Consider the following 15,510-nt stretch of genomic DNA (forward strand, 5'->3'; position numbering starts at 1 on the left):
ATTTCATTGCTGCCCAAACTGCTTATAACTAAAACAAATAGTTGGCCATTGATATGGGATAATTCCAATCTGATTTCATATGATTCACAACATCTTCATTCAGGTACTTAAAGATTTCTGTTTGTTTTATACTTCACACAAGGAAGAAATAACAGCTTCAGGCATAAAGCCATCAACCACAATCCAACATAAATTTAGGCACACTTAAGACTAGTGATTAACTCTGTGCAGATGTATTGTTGGCTTTCTGCAAACTTTGGTTTGCAAATCAGGAGCCAGTATCGGGCATGTGCCCTCCTCTTCTCCCTCTCTACTCGCTTATCCTGAATGAATCCTCTCCCTGAAATTAACCATTGTTTTATGTTGTTAACTAATTTGTGAATTGCCTTCCATATATATGTCCCAGGGCGATTTACAGACATATCATTAAAAACTGCTATACAGTAGGGCCCCGCTTTACGGCGTTCTGCTTTATGGCGCTTCGTTCATGCGGCAGTTTTCAATTAGGGAAAGGCCCTGCTCTTACAGCGCTTGTTTTTTCTGTCGCGCACCATTTTGGCGTCATTTTCGCTCGACGCGGCCCATTATAGTCTATGGGGCCCCGCTTTATGGCGATTTCCGCTTTACAGCGGGGGCCTGGTCCCTAACCCGCAGTATTAGCCAGGCCCTACTGTACTACTTTTTAAAACAGTGCAAGAACAAACAAGTATAGGTTTAAAAACAACACAGAATGAACACCTAAAATAAAGGCCTTTTCATCTACCTCAGGTGTGGGGAAATTTTGGCCCTCCAGATGTTGCTGGACTACAGTTCCCATCAGCCTTGGCAAGAATGGCCAATGGCTAGTGATTATGAGAGTTGTAGTTCAGCAATATCCGGAGGGCCAAAGGTTCCCCAAACCTGATCTAGGTGGAAAAGTTTGCTGGAAAAAAAAGTCAATTGTTTCTGGAAAGTACAGGTGGTGGATGCCTGTTGTATTACGACAGGAATATTATTTCACAAAACAGGGGCAGCCACTATGAAAGGTCTATTCTGAGCTACTGTGGAGCAGACTTCTAATATTTTGGGGATTTAAAGGAGAAACCCTCCTGCAGAACACAGTGACCTACTGGGTATATAAGAGATAAGGCAATCTCTCAAGCATCTGGTTCTGAGCTGTATAGGGCCTTATATGTTAGCACCAAAACCTTGAACTTGCCCTGGTTACTGGTAGCAGACTGGTAGCCCACAAACAAAGTGTTATATGCCGGTGATAGTCTGTTCCCACAAGCAACCTAGCTGCTGTGTTTTGTGCCAGCTGCACATGTTTGTACTAACCCTAACCATGGTTGACATGAACTAGGATTCCCTTGCAATTTAAAACCATGATCTGAAGGGGGTTTGCAAATAATGGTTAGGAACCTGGTTAGCACTAACTGATCTTAATATCAGCATGCAAGCAGTGTAAAAATCATTCTTAATGCTGAGAATGAAGAAAGGAGAGAATTCAGTTCAGAGACTGGATGCATTCCCAAGCCTGCTCCTATTTTGCATATTGTAGTTTGCAGGGAGCTAGCATATTGTCCGTATTAGGCCAGTGCTGGATTGTGGCCATTTCCTGGGATACAAGTCAATAGAATTATATCAGAGCTTGGAAAAGAAATGACATATGTCTTTGTATCTTGTCTGTCTGAAATGGTCAAATGACTGTAACAATAAATTTCATTTCAAATAAATTTCAGCTTGGAAAAGTTACTTTTTTGAACTACAACTCCCATCAGCCCAATCCAGTGGCCATGCTGGCTGGGGCTGATGGGAGTTGTAGTTCAAAAAAGTAACTTTTCCAAGCTCTGAATATGCAAGTAGTTTCTGACAAATAGTGGAACACAATTCATTAGTAAAATCTGCTGTATGATTGCTTGTTTTTTTAACTGAATTTTAACAATATTACAAAACAAATTAAACACCTCACAACAGGTAATCACAAAATCTTCAGTATACAATAGCTGGGGATTGTGTATCAGTCCCAGTAAATCTACCATATTCTGTAGTAGAATACCAAGCCAAAGGTGCTGTTGTTGTTTTAAACTCTCTCTGTGTGTGCATGCATGCGTGTATATGGGTGTTTTTTAGAAAATTGTTTATATATCCAATTATTTTAACTATTTTTATGTACAAAATTACTATAGGTTTTTATTATATCAGAAATTGCTTTTGGATGCATCATAGGAAGTGATTAATAAATGAACATAATAAGAATAAATGAAAATCATCATCATCATCACAGTCTAGTTCCACAATGACTGATGATACCAGATCAAAAAGACAGCTAGGCATCTGAAGCTCATGTAGTGCTCCTCTCTCAGTTGGTGAATACTAAAAGCAGGCACCATAAACTTGCAAAGGTATTAGACTTTACCAAATCTCTGCACAGTTTATTGAGTTAACTTTTCCATAATGCCAGATTCCACATCTTACTCCACCAACCAACCTTCAAGTGTAAGTAGGGTCTTGCGGAATCACAGAGGTAACTGACAGAAGATAATATGGTGATGACTAATGCAATTAGAAACTTCTAAAAAAGAAAATGCTTAAAAGTTTCTATCAGGTTGGTAACCATTTACAGCTTCTGGCTAATTTGGCTAGCAAATAATAGACACCACAACCATAATATATTGAGGGAGGGATTCCAACAAGAGGCCGATGTTGTTCAGAATTATGTAACTTTGGGTTTTAATATAACACATGCTTTTGTTGTTGCTGACTTCTTCAGATGCCAGACAGGGAGCTATGTAATTTATGGTGTTAATCCACACCACTTGAGCTAAACAGGAATCTAGCAGCCAATTTAACTGGGTTGTGGTTGGAGCAGGCTGTAAAATATTTAGCAATGTGCCAAATTACCCAGAGAGTAACTCGTTATATGATGAGACAGTTGGTTCTATGCTAAGAGTGGTCAGAAATAATGCTTATTCCTTTCCATCCTTCAGTTACCAATTAAAGCTGTGTATTAGCAACATGACAGCTGTGCTGTCTTCCACATATAAAAGTCAAGCCTGCATATTAAAAAAAATCCATATAAATCTATATGAACTTCTGGCAGGAAAAATAATCCCATGTATATGTCGGCATTCCACAGTAAAGCTTTAATAAGGATCACATGTTAAACGTTGGCAAGCCATGGTGAGGAAACTACAGAGATTTTTTTAAATTTTATGCATGGATAACACACCATAAAATCTATTCATGTGAACAGCTGTGATGTGCATGAGAAACTACAATGGGTCCCTCTTCTACTTCTGGTTACACAAATGGTATGTGTAAACATCCAGAAACTCCTCCAGACTTATGGCAATTCAGCCCATAGCTAAACAATACAAATTGCGTTTGTAGGGCAATTGTTATGGGCAGAGATGTTGGCTGCTCTGGATTATGATGAGAACTGTAACTTTCTCAGTTTAATGATGAGCAGGTCAGAAGAAATGAACAAGAAGAAATATGTACCAACAGGTCTCTCATTTAGCTACTTTCTTACTCTACCTTCTAGCCCTGCCTACTGCCTGGGCCTAATCTCCTCAACTAAGTATGGGAGGTATCCTTAAAGGTATAGTCACATTTTTCCTTACAAGAACCTGGATGTTCTTAAATAAAACTCTGGGTGCCCCTTGGAAGGCTCTTGTTGTCTTTGGGGCATTGCCAAGTGCTGCAGCAGAAACCAATTTACAACTTTTGGTTTATTTAGCTAGCTAATAGAAGACCATTGCGATTTGGAGATGCCACAACCGTAACAGGTTGAGTGTAGGTAGAAGGGTATATTCAAGTTTATGGCACACCAACAGCTAGGCCATATTGCACCAGCCAGTAGTCTTTCACATGTTCCAAATATGGGACAGTTCTTTCATCAGCAACTTGTTCCTAATAAATTCAAGAATGTCAAAAACAGGACAGCACCCAAAAAGGATTCAGGAACCCATATAAATCTTGTAGGTCACCCAGAATCCAGCCTAAGTTCAGATCTGGGAACTGGGTAAGCTGAAAGGCCAACTTCACACATGAGAATTGTGGGCACTCTAGCAGGACTCTAGCAGCACAAGAAATAGTACAACACAACACATGGGTTGGCCTTCCCCACTTAATAGGCACAGATGGGTAGGGGCTCCAGGCGTAATACTTAACTTTCAGTTCTGTGATGCATTTGATTACAATCAAACTACAAGGTTTCAATTTGAGAAGCCTACTCTTGGCCTGGCCTTCCCACAGCAATTGGCACCAGTACTTCAGCTTCGACTTAAAGATGTGAGTGAAGTCACTTGGTGGAACGTTTTGAGAAAGGGACTCCAAGATAGCCAACAGCTCTATTCTGTCATGCTGTTCATGTGTAAACTTTACACATGAGCAAGGATAAGCACACTAAGTTCCGCCCCCTGCATTACCATCCCTGTAGCCCTCCAATTCATGGAGGGTAACTGAGTGAAGCTGGAAGCCTCCCCTACTTGTAGAGGCTCCCCATGCAATTTAGAACTTGGCATAATCAGGCTCCTAAATCATGTGGGGAGCTTCTGTGAACCTCACAAATAAAGGAGATGTGTAGATGCCAGGTGGGCTTCCATAGGGAGAGATATGCTGATTGAGGAAAGGAGCTTATCCAACAGCAGACCTTTGAATACCACCATGTATTTCTCCCAGCCTAATGAAATATCACCCTGCCCCAACACATATGTGGAGGTGCTTTCAAAGCAGAAGTGGCACAGTCCCAGCACAACACCCACACCAGCTCAATGAAGCATGTCTGATTTGGCCCTAGACGTGGCTTTGCATATGGACACTGCTTCTTTTCACCAGACAGATTGCCCCATGACACATATGACCCCTTGCATCCTAACATGCCATCAACAAAATGCTCTGCCGCTAAAAAGCATCTTTCAGGCAGTGCAACGTCTTGTCACCAGTACTGCAGAGCAAAGCCAGCAGACACATACATATCCTTGCATGTTATTGACTAAAGTGCATCCAATAAAACGGAAACAGCTTAATTGCAATCAACATCCATACAAAATTGCCCCAGAATCTATGTTATTCAGCTTGAGAAACCAAACAGAATACCCATTAATTAAATGTGTTTTTTAGGAACCTACCCAAGGTTAGATGAAGGTGTCTATGCTGTACAACAGGGAAGGGAAGTCTGTCTGCTAATCCTTTCCATGCTAATTGATAGGGCCGGGAAGTGTGAACGAGAGCAGCTACTGAGAGCAGCCCTGGGGACCGTACCTGAGGGGGGCCTGATAATGTCAGCAAGGCCAAACAAGAGATGGAGTGATGAAATGCTGAATGGCATCCGAAAGAGTTTGCCGATTCCTCCTAAAGCCAAACAGAACAGCATTCACTCAGAAAGGGAAAATCTCTCACAAATGACTTTAATGAATGCTCCCCTTCCTTTTGTTTAATGAACAAATGAAATGATGTGGGAAGATGTGTGGGGATCTTAGAGTTACTGTTGATTGATCAGTTTCCATGAATTGAGTTTTAATGTGTTTTTTAATATATATATATACTAATTTATTACATTTTGAAGTTTTACTTATCTTTGATACAAGATCAGTATTCAAAAACGATCTGCACATAAGAAATAAAACTTGTTGACTATCTTATATTTATTAAATCCCCATTAAACTATACCCCTCCCTCCCCCAGGTGATGGTGTATTTTTAAATGGACTTAAATAATTTATTAGAATGTTTAATATGTTGACAAAACAAAGGATTGCTAGGCATTCAAAGTTTTTTCTAATCCGAATAGTTTGTGGCATAGGCATTCCAGCTGGCCACATATTGTGTTGGTGGTGTCCACCCTTGTGTTGTTTGACTTACATACATTATGAAGGGGTACCAAGAGTTCACGCAAGTTTCTTTTTTCAACTCACCCCTTTCTTGTCGGACCTTAATGGATGTTAATTTCTCCATGACTGCTATATGACATACTTTCTGTGATCAATATTGTATCAAAGCACCCTTTAGATCTTTCCAGACCTTGGCAATTGTGAGACGCGCTGCCATGAGCAGATGGCTTATCAGGTTCTTATATTGTACATTCTTATTAGAGTCAATGAATAAATTTAAAATTGCAAGTTTGGGAGTTTGATTGATGTCTTGTTTGGTTATTTGATTGATTTCTTTGAAAATGGCATTCCAGAAGGTTTTAACCCTTTTTCATGCCCACCACATATGGTGGTATGTGCCAAATGAACAACATCCCCTCCAGCACTTGGGAGAGAGGATATAGTTCACATGCGATAGGTATACTGGGGTAGCATACCATTGATGAGCAATTTTTAACATTGTTTCCTGAACTTGATGGAAGTGGGTATCAAATGGGTATTCCATAATTGTTTCTAATCTCTCCCATCCAGTTCCGTCAACCAATCCCCTTCCCACTGATGTTTGAGTCCTATTAATTGTCCACATGTCTAGAAGTAAATTATATAAACAATTATGTTTTCAAAAGATAATAGATTTCACACTGCTTGTGCTTTAGTTTCTGGAAGGGAAAGGAAATCATGAAGAGTCATTGAAATCCTGATTGACCCACTATTTGTTTGAAATTTCTTTCTCTTATTAAAGCTTTATTGAGGTAAAAATCTCTTAAGCGAAATAGTCCTTGTTCCTGCCACCACTGCCTTGGTAGGTGTCTGTGTATGTGGGTATGTGGTTTCCTGATGAAAAAAATAAAGAGATTAAAGAAGAAGGATTAGGTGCAAGTTGTTGTGACCCCTGGCCCCAGGTCCTGAGCAGAGCAGTCGTGAATGGGTTTGTATTGGCTTGCATTATTATTTTGTTTGCCTTTAGTCTAAGAAGCCATATTCCCAATGCCTTGTACTTCAATATTTTCTAATTGAGTCAATTTTTTAAAATTTGTCATATTAGTTGCACTAGATGGTATAGCTGGTTGGCATCATAGTAACGTTTTATATGGGGGATCTCCCACCCCCCTTTGCTGGATTTGCAGAATAATAATGCTTTTTAATCCTAGGGGATTTTTCCTCAAAAATGAAATTAGTTCTTCTCGCCAAATTTTAAGTTGTTTTTCAGCTATATATACAGGGAGTGCATGAAAGAGAAATGTTAGTTTAGGCAAGACATTTATTTTTGAGTTTTAATGTTGTCCCTCTAGTTTATCACTTTAGCTGTCTCTTTGGTACCTGTGTGTGATTGTTTCCCACTGTGGGGCATATAGCACCTTTGTACAAGGGTGGGGGAAGACAACTGTCAGAAAAAATGAGGAGAAAAGGTTCATCCCTTTCCCCTGCCACAGTGATCGTGAGCCAATGGCTCTCCTTTGGGAGCTTTATAATTTTTCTTTTTTTAAGCAACAGAAGTTCTACACCAGGGGCAGGGAACCTTTTTCAGCCTGACAGCCCTCTATGGGTCACATGTTAGTGGTGGGTGGGGCCAGAGGCAACAGTGGGTGGAGCAACAAATGTAAATTTTACTTTTTATACTGTAGATGACACACACTCAACACACCCCTCTCCATAGGCAAGCAAGAGGCATTCTCAGAGTTCAAGGCCAGGCAAAAACATTTGGGAGAGAAAGCAGGCCTAGTGAGGGGTGTGGCCTGGGGAGAATTACAAGGGCCAGATAGGCCTGGAGGACCGCATTTAAGCTCCAGGCCTGAGGCTGCCCATCTCTCTCCTATACAGAGATCAAAAGCAGAGATCTTCCAGGACATATCCAGTTTGGTTCTCAGGAAGGCATTTCAAAATGATGGTAGCGTGTGCTACAATTTCAAAATAATCAAGATTTCTCCACCCACCCATGGATATCATAAGAAGGAAATCATGGAAACATACAGCTGACCCTCAAAACCCCACAATTAATGCACAAATGTTTACATAACAAAACAACTCTTGAGCATTTTGTGTAATAGCGAATTCACACCAGTTTGAGGATACTTCCCCTAGGGGAGGCCATGGTTCAGTAAAAGAGAGCATGCTATGCATGCAAAGAGTCCCAGGTTCAATCAATGGCATCTCCAGATGGGGCTAGGAAAGATTCCCCGTCTGAAACCCTGGAGAGTTGCTGTCAGTCAGTCTAGGCAATACTGAGCTAGAAGGGCCAGTGGTCTGACTTTGTATAAGGCAGCTTCCTATGTTCCAGAAGCAAGGCTGAAAAAGTTCACCTTCTGGTGAACTGGAAATTGATATTCTTCAGTCATAACTCAGTATACTTATTGCCATCACCTTCACAACATGTTTGCTATGTTTGTCTGTTTTCTAGTACGTTGGGCAAGATGCACTAGCACTGTGTCGTTTCAAAATGAAACAAATAAATAAAATAAATTTCAAAGCATTGCCTAGTGAAGTTGTCCTCAGTCTTTTCAACCCACTGTCGTTAACCTCAACAAAAGGGATTCACTTTTAATGTTTAACCACATACACAGAACTTTCTCCTTCTCTTTTCCCCTTTTCCTCTTTCTGAAAAACAGTGACGAAAGTAGTCGCATCACGTCAGGGAGAGCATCACCCAGTTTGTGTTCAGAACCACCATACAGTCTATTTTTTCTTGGATTTTTTTCAACAGCTGCGCTAGTAAATTACTCATTGTACAGTTACAGTATGAACTATAGCTACAGATTTCTTTAGACACAGAGATCATGTCTTATTGAGACACTATTGAAAAGTAGTATCTAAGCTGGCTACTAATATACTAATTATTGAGTTGTCACTGATAAAACACATCCAGAGAAACATCATATCTTCATATTCTATGCAGTGGTGTGTACAGTTGACACCAACTGTTTACCTTATTTGGTCATATAGAGGGAAATGCACAAGCCCTTTGTCTGACACTGAATTCAACTCCCCTGCCAGTCTGAATACCAGTGGGCTGTGCATATTTTAGATGAAGCCCCTGTAGTTACTGCACGTGTCCTGTAACGCCAAAGGTCTCTGGGGCAATTTAGACAAAACAAAGGACACATTCTACTCTCACTTTCACAGCCTAAACCAAGTGTAACCAACTTTGCCAAAGGTCAGAGGGGAAATGTAAGGAAGTTAGAATAGAATTTTGTCCTAGGAATCTGAGCAGTACTTAAATTACTTGGCTATAAGTCACAGAATGGGAGGACAGTAGTAGTTTTATAAGCTACATGCAAGATATAGTTCCTAGAATAAGAGAATTATTATTAATCTCAGAGAGTATCAGAGACTGATAGGAGGAGCCCAGGGTAGCATTTGTGATGGGAGTATTTCCCAGATCTAGGTTCTGCCAGTCCCAGTGCATCTTCAACTCACTTTTCTGAAAACGGGCACATGATGCTAGTCAAACCCCGCTCCTTTTTACTGTAAAACCTGGTGGGATCAGATTAAGTGCATTTAAAAAATGCTTCCAAGAGATTTTGCAATGGATCAGCAGATCAACCCGTTGCCCCTCCAGGTGTGGCCAATGGAAACACTTTGCTGTAGGTGATTAGTGTGCTCGCAACCTTACTTGGAGATTCTGAGGATTGAACCTGAGACTTTTTGCATGCAAATCAAGGTGTGCTACTGCTGAACTACAGCCTTTCCCTTAAACTCAAACTCATACCGTAAGAATTAATTTCAAAGTCATTATAAACATTAAACTTTGTGCAGCCACCCTCAAAGGAGCAGAAGAACCTTTTTGGTACAATTTTACTTGACAGGCATGCCTTTCTCCTTTTAATGCACTTATTCACTCTGAAAGAGAAATCACCAGGAGTAATCAGATGTGTCTTTTACCTGTTAACCTTTTTTTACTCCACTTTCTGATGGAGTTGCCTCAATTGCACAAGGATGATCTGCTGGGGAAGTAGGGGGTGGGAATCCATCCCAAGCTTCTGGAAGGCTGGCTGGCAGTGCACTGATGGAAGATGATCCTGATCTCAGATTCCACTCTGAATAAGTGATTGATGCTATCAAAGCTCATTATCACACTAGTTCTGTGCCTGGTGGGTATGCATGCATAGGTCATTGCATGCAGCAATATGTGCATGCTGGAAGCATGTGGATTAGAACTAAAATATGTAATTCTTCAACCAAAAGTAGACTATACTTCATTACTTTTCACATAGCTCTGAGATATCAATATGGAATGGGTTTCTATTATGGGGTAAAAACAGAAACAAAGGCATGGGAGGGTGAAAGAGAGGAGAGAGATTTCCTAAGAACAGTTGGGAGGTGATTTCTTTCAGTATCCAGTTTATCCCAAATTCCCATGATCTTTATTATGTAATCTTTGGAATGGCTTCAGGCTCTGTGGACATATAAAATATTTCACACATGAAAACAACTGTGGGCTGGAAGCATTAGCGAATGCATGGGGAATGGAGAGGTCAGCCAATGTGCAGAAGACAGAAGGAAAGTAGATATGGATCTTGGGCAGAGTGTATAAATCTGTTGCAAATAAATCCTTAATCCACTTTAGATAGCTCAATTCCTATGTAAGACTGTTGAAACTTATCAAGGTGACGGAAGGGTAGCAATGAAGGGGCAAACTAAACCAGTTGTTATATACACCTACATAACAGAAGTGATTGATCCTTCTCTGTTGTAAAGCATCATCAGGAGGGGTTGAGGATGAGGGACAAGAGGGAAGAGACAGGGCCGGATCCAGGTTTCTGGGGAATCATGGGCAAAGGCTATCAGAGGACCCCTTGCCCTCTTGCTTTCCTCCTCAAACCACACTCCTGCTCCCTCTTGGCCTCACCCTTTTAAAGTAAAACAAAACCTGAACAGAAATACTGGTGTGACAGAGGAATCAGACAGGAGAGAGAGAGACACACAGAGAGAAGGAATGCCCAAACCTCTGCCTATAATGCATTAGGGGCATTCCTGCCATGGCTCCCGAGCCCCCACTGCTGCCACCGAGTCCCTGCTGTTTGTCCTGCAGCACAGCACACTATGCAAGGAAGCCTCCTCTTCCTCCTTTGCTCCTCCATGATCCAACCTGGCTTGGAGCTGCTGCCACTACTCATTCCTTACGCCCTTCTGCTGGAGGGCATTTAAGGGGTTAATATCACAGGAATTAGGAGGCAACTAGGCTAATCAATCCCCTCAACACCAGCACTGTGTGAGACAGTGGCCAAGTCGAGCAGACCCTCCAGGCTCAGCTTTTCATCTCTATGGAAACCCCTCAATTTTCCCTCCACCCTTTTGAATTGGATAATAGCTCAATGGCAAAGCACATGCTTTGCATGCAAAGGTCCTAGGTTCAATCCCAGGTATCTCCAGATACTGCTGCGAAAGACTCCCTGCCAGTCAGTGGCAACACTGAGCTAGATGATTCACTCCTTTCTCCATATTCTTTGCATTCTGTGATCCACCTCCTACCACCCCTGGCCTATGGGCATTCAGAAGAGATTGTTAAGGACTTCCCTGAACAGTTTCCCTGGTTAAAGAATCTACTTTTGCAAGGGACAAATGGTGGCACATATTCATGATGCTTATTAAGGACTGGTGGTGTCCAAATTCCATAAATGCTAGTAGGCTGAATTTCAGAAGCATATTCATGGACACGTAAATGGGAGGCAAGCTGAGGCATGCTTTGCTCTTCTTTTTTTATTTTTTGGCAGTATAAAATTAATGGTGCAGTGACTACATCACAGGATGGCCTTAATTTACTTGCAGCTATACTTAGAAAGCTCTGATTTGTTTGTGCATTGCTCCTCTTCCTTCCTTACCAAAGAGATTTCCTTCCTGGCAGGGTTTTGCTTAGTTATAGAATCGCATGACAAAAGTCCAGGCTGGTTATCAGCAGTCTCCACAAGTGGAATAAGGATCTCTAGATTTCCTTCTCCATCTCCTCAAGATTCCTGAACAGAGCTAAACCCAGAATTCAGTTTCATAGCTGAGGCAAGGCGGTTGTGTTCAAAACAAGTATGCCAACAGTATCCAAATCCCTTTACAATAACGGGTTCTCTTCATTTTAACCATAACAACTTTTAGCCTTGGACTAAATTTGATCCATGACTAAGAACCTGATGTTAAGGCTGAATAAAGCAATAATAAAAGAGGATGAGCCTGAGTCATAAAAACTATAGAGTTAGAGGGGGCATTGTAAGCCATCCAGTCCAACCCACTGCTTGACGCAGACAATCTAGAACTACAACATCCCGGCAGATTGCTGTTCAGCATCTGTTTGAAGATTTCCAGGGAGGAAGAGTCCATCAAACCTCTCTAGGGAATTGGTTCCATGGTCTAATTACTTTTACTACCAAGAAATTTGGTTTTGTCAACCAAAATGTACCTTCCTATAACTGAAGGCCATTACATCTGGTTCTGTTCTCTGGGGCACCGTAGAGCAAGTGTTTGACTTTGCCCTCCTCTGTGTGGGAGCCCTTCAGGTACTTGAAGAGTGCTATCATGTCCCTGCTCAGTCTTCTTTTCTGCAGGCTAAAAATACCTACTTCCGTCAACCTTTCCTCATAGGAGGAACTCTTCTGAACCTATTCCAATTTGTCTAAGATGGTGCACGGAGTTGGGCATGGTATTCCACAAGTGCAGAAGATAATAAACAATCACTCCCCAAGAGGAAATATAAGCAGCCTCACACACACACCCTTGCCCTGTATATTAACAACTCCCAGTTTAGGGAGTAGGTCTTCCAGAATTGAAGGTTATTTTCTTGCCTACGTTATATTATTGTTCATGTCTCCATCACTAATGGAGTCATGACACAGAGTATCATGACACTGGATGAAGTCATGTCACAGAGAAAGTGATCCTAACATATCTTGGGAGAGAACTTAGCCCAGTTTTCTTTGGCAGCCCCACACTCAGCAGAACAAGTTACCCTCATATTTAAGCAAAACAGTCCCTTTGATTCAGGGTTCTTAAAACACAGTTTCATGGAAGTTTTACAATCTGTATTTTTACTTAAATGCAACCAACTTACAAACAAAAAAGTAACTTGCTGGGTTTTCTAAACAGTGAAGTTTTCACTCCCACCATGCATTTTCTAATTTAATTATATGTGCTAGCCACTGTATGGAGAGGGAAATTGATGTAAGGAATCTTTGAACAAACAGATTAAAGACAGGAAAAACTAGATTAGTTTACATTCCTTCCTGTTTGTCTATTTTGTTGGCCTTTGCCTAAATACCAAGTTCCTTGAATTCTCAGTTTTACTATTACCTCTCAAGTATTTGGGGAAAGTAAAAAAGAAAGTCAAATGATCAGCTATTTGTTTTCCTTATTACCTATTGACAGGCTAGTGACTTCTGTTGAAAAGTTTTATATTTCTTACTCTATTTTTCATCTAAGTCTTCAATTATACAGTATTTCGAGGACAGTGCAAAGGAAAAAGACTTGCGCACCATTTATAATATACAGTATTTTAAAGAACTGCAGTAACAAGGATTGAAGTTATCTAAAATTCTAAGTGGCATATCTATACTATAAACGTCTGTTAGTTGGCTTCAGCTATTGTGGCTTCTCCCAATGAATCTTGGGAATAGTAGTTTTTTTAAAAGATGGTGAGAATTCTCTGCTAGAGATCCCAGGACCCTGCTCTGTCAAGAAATGACATTTCCAGGATTCTTTAGGAAGATGGAATGACTAATGGACCACATTAACAGTGTAGTCCTAGGTATGTTTACTCAAAAGCCAATCCTAGTGAATTCAGTTGTAAGTGAGCATAGCGTAGACATACCCTAAGTTGCAAACAGATTCTAAGACAGCAGTCTTAAACTTTCTACAGAGTAAGTACTATTAAATTGTTCAGGATTTACTTATATGCTTAGCATTATGCAGACCATCTCTCAGCAGCAGGGGTGTCACTAGGGCGGTGTGGAGGGTGCAGGCCGCACCGGGTGACACCACGAGATGGGGGTGACACCCAGAGCTATCCCCCACCCTAGGCACCGCCGCCAGGAAGCGGCAGGCAGAGAGCTGCCCTGCCTGCTGTAACAACATGTGGAAGGTGGCGCCAGCAGTGCGGCACACGGGGGAAGAGCACAGAGATCCACCTTAAGGAAATCCACCTCCTCCAGCCGCCCTGGAGTGGGCAGCGTCACTGGGGGTAGCAGAGATCAAATAAATGTGCTGTTGGAGGCACAAGGAGGCACCACACGAATCCCCCAGAGGATCTACAAAACTGATGCCAGGTAGACATGGCCGGCTAGTCTCTAGCTCCTTCACTGTCGTCTGTCTAGCTCCACTAATTCTCTTTCATTCTACTTTTGCTGAGCTCATACTGACTGCATGTTAAGTTAATGGATGCTGCTGCCGCCGCTGCTTCTTCTCTCCGAGAGTTGCCCCTCGGTTTTCCTTTCCCAACGGAGGCGTGCTCGTTTTTATTTACAGAGGCTGCTGTCAGGCATTGCTGTCTGCATTTCTTGCTTGTGCCTGTTGGGATATTATATTTATCAGGCCGATGTGCAGATTTGCAGCAGGCCATTTGTTCACTAATCGCACCGGATCAGCTTTTTATTCCCCCCTCCCTCCACTCCACCTCATCCTTTTGGTTTGCAAGCCGCAGTGATCCCCTGCTATCCAGCCAATGCTGTTTATAGCCCATAGTTCACTCCTTTACGCCGACTGCTGGACTTCCATATCTAAAGCTACGTTCTATATTTATCTATCTTTTCCTGCCCTCCCCTTTCCCCCTCAAATAAGTTGCTGGTTGAAAGACATGGACACGAAAGGCTCAGGCCAATCTGTTGGTGTTTGCCAAACCACTATTAAGTTACCTTAAAAAAATAGCCCTGGCCCTGTTTAGATTCAAATTAGTATTAAAATATTTATTAGCTAAAGTACACAAACTATTGGTGACTCAGTATTACCTTTGTGACTGGACAATTAGATGGCCCATGTACAGCCTGATCCTGGGCATATTTGCTCAGCAATCTGGCCTGCCTATGGGGCTTATTCCCAAGTAAGTGTGCACAGAACTGCAGTTTTAAAAGTTCAAACAGATAATTTGTTTTTTCAAAACCAACTCTCTATTTTCTGCTCTTCCCGCCAATGTCAGGGTGATACAAGCTTTGACTTACACACTCCATCTTTCAAAGTTCAAACAATACTCTTTAACAGACATCTTAACAGAATTGATTCTTAAACTGAGAAGTAGGATATTGTCAGTAGCTCTTCAGGTTTACTTCTAGTTTTTATTTTATTTTAAACAACTTTATTGTTTCATAAAAAGAAGTACATAAAAATCGCAAACATACTTCTAATTTTGAAAGTCGTGATCACCACCAACTGACAGTTCTGATTCCCAAAATAATTTCCTCTTGCCCTTAATGAGTTTCAATCAAAGTATATAAAAAACTTTGCCCCAAGTTTCACTCATAAGGAGAATACATATTTCCAAGTTACAAGTCTTTTCTGGATGTTTGAATGTAACATTTTATTTTATTTATTGTATTGACTATTGTATATAAAAGGTAGAAACACACTCACTGTTCTGCCAGTTCCAGTGAATCTCCATCTGTCTCTTCTGAAAACGGGCACACAACGCTAACCAAACCTTGCCCCTTTTTACTGTAATATCTGGTGGGATCAGCTCAAGTGTTTGT

General features: G+C 41.2%; 1 protein-coding gene across 10 annotated transcripts in view; it reads right to left on the reverse strand.

Annotated features, from left to right (window-relative positions):
• Window positions 1-15,510, reverse strand: part of DLC1 (DLC1 Rho GTPase activating protein) — a 357,215-nt gene that overhangs the window by 123,363 nt on the left and 218,342 nt on the right. The window contains exon 1 of one of the 10 annotated variants that reach the window (XM_061585385.1): window positions 9,734-9,754. The exons of the other annotated variants lie outside the window; for them this stretch is intronic. The gene's annotated coding sequence lies outside the window, so the exon portion shown is untranslated. Of the gene's footprint in view, window positions 1-9,733; window positions 9,755-15,510 lie in introns of those variants that run through there. 10 annotated transcript variants of the gene reach the window in all.

This window comes from Rhineura floridana, chromosome 9 (genome assembly GCF_030035675.1).
Source record: "Rhineura floridana isolate rRhiFlo1 chromosome 9, rRhiFlo1.hap2, whole genome shotgun sequence".
Lineage (NCBI taxonomy): Eukaryota > Metazoa > Chordata > Lepidosauria > Squamata > Rhineuridae > Rhineura > Rhineura floridana.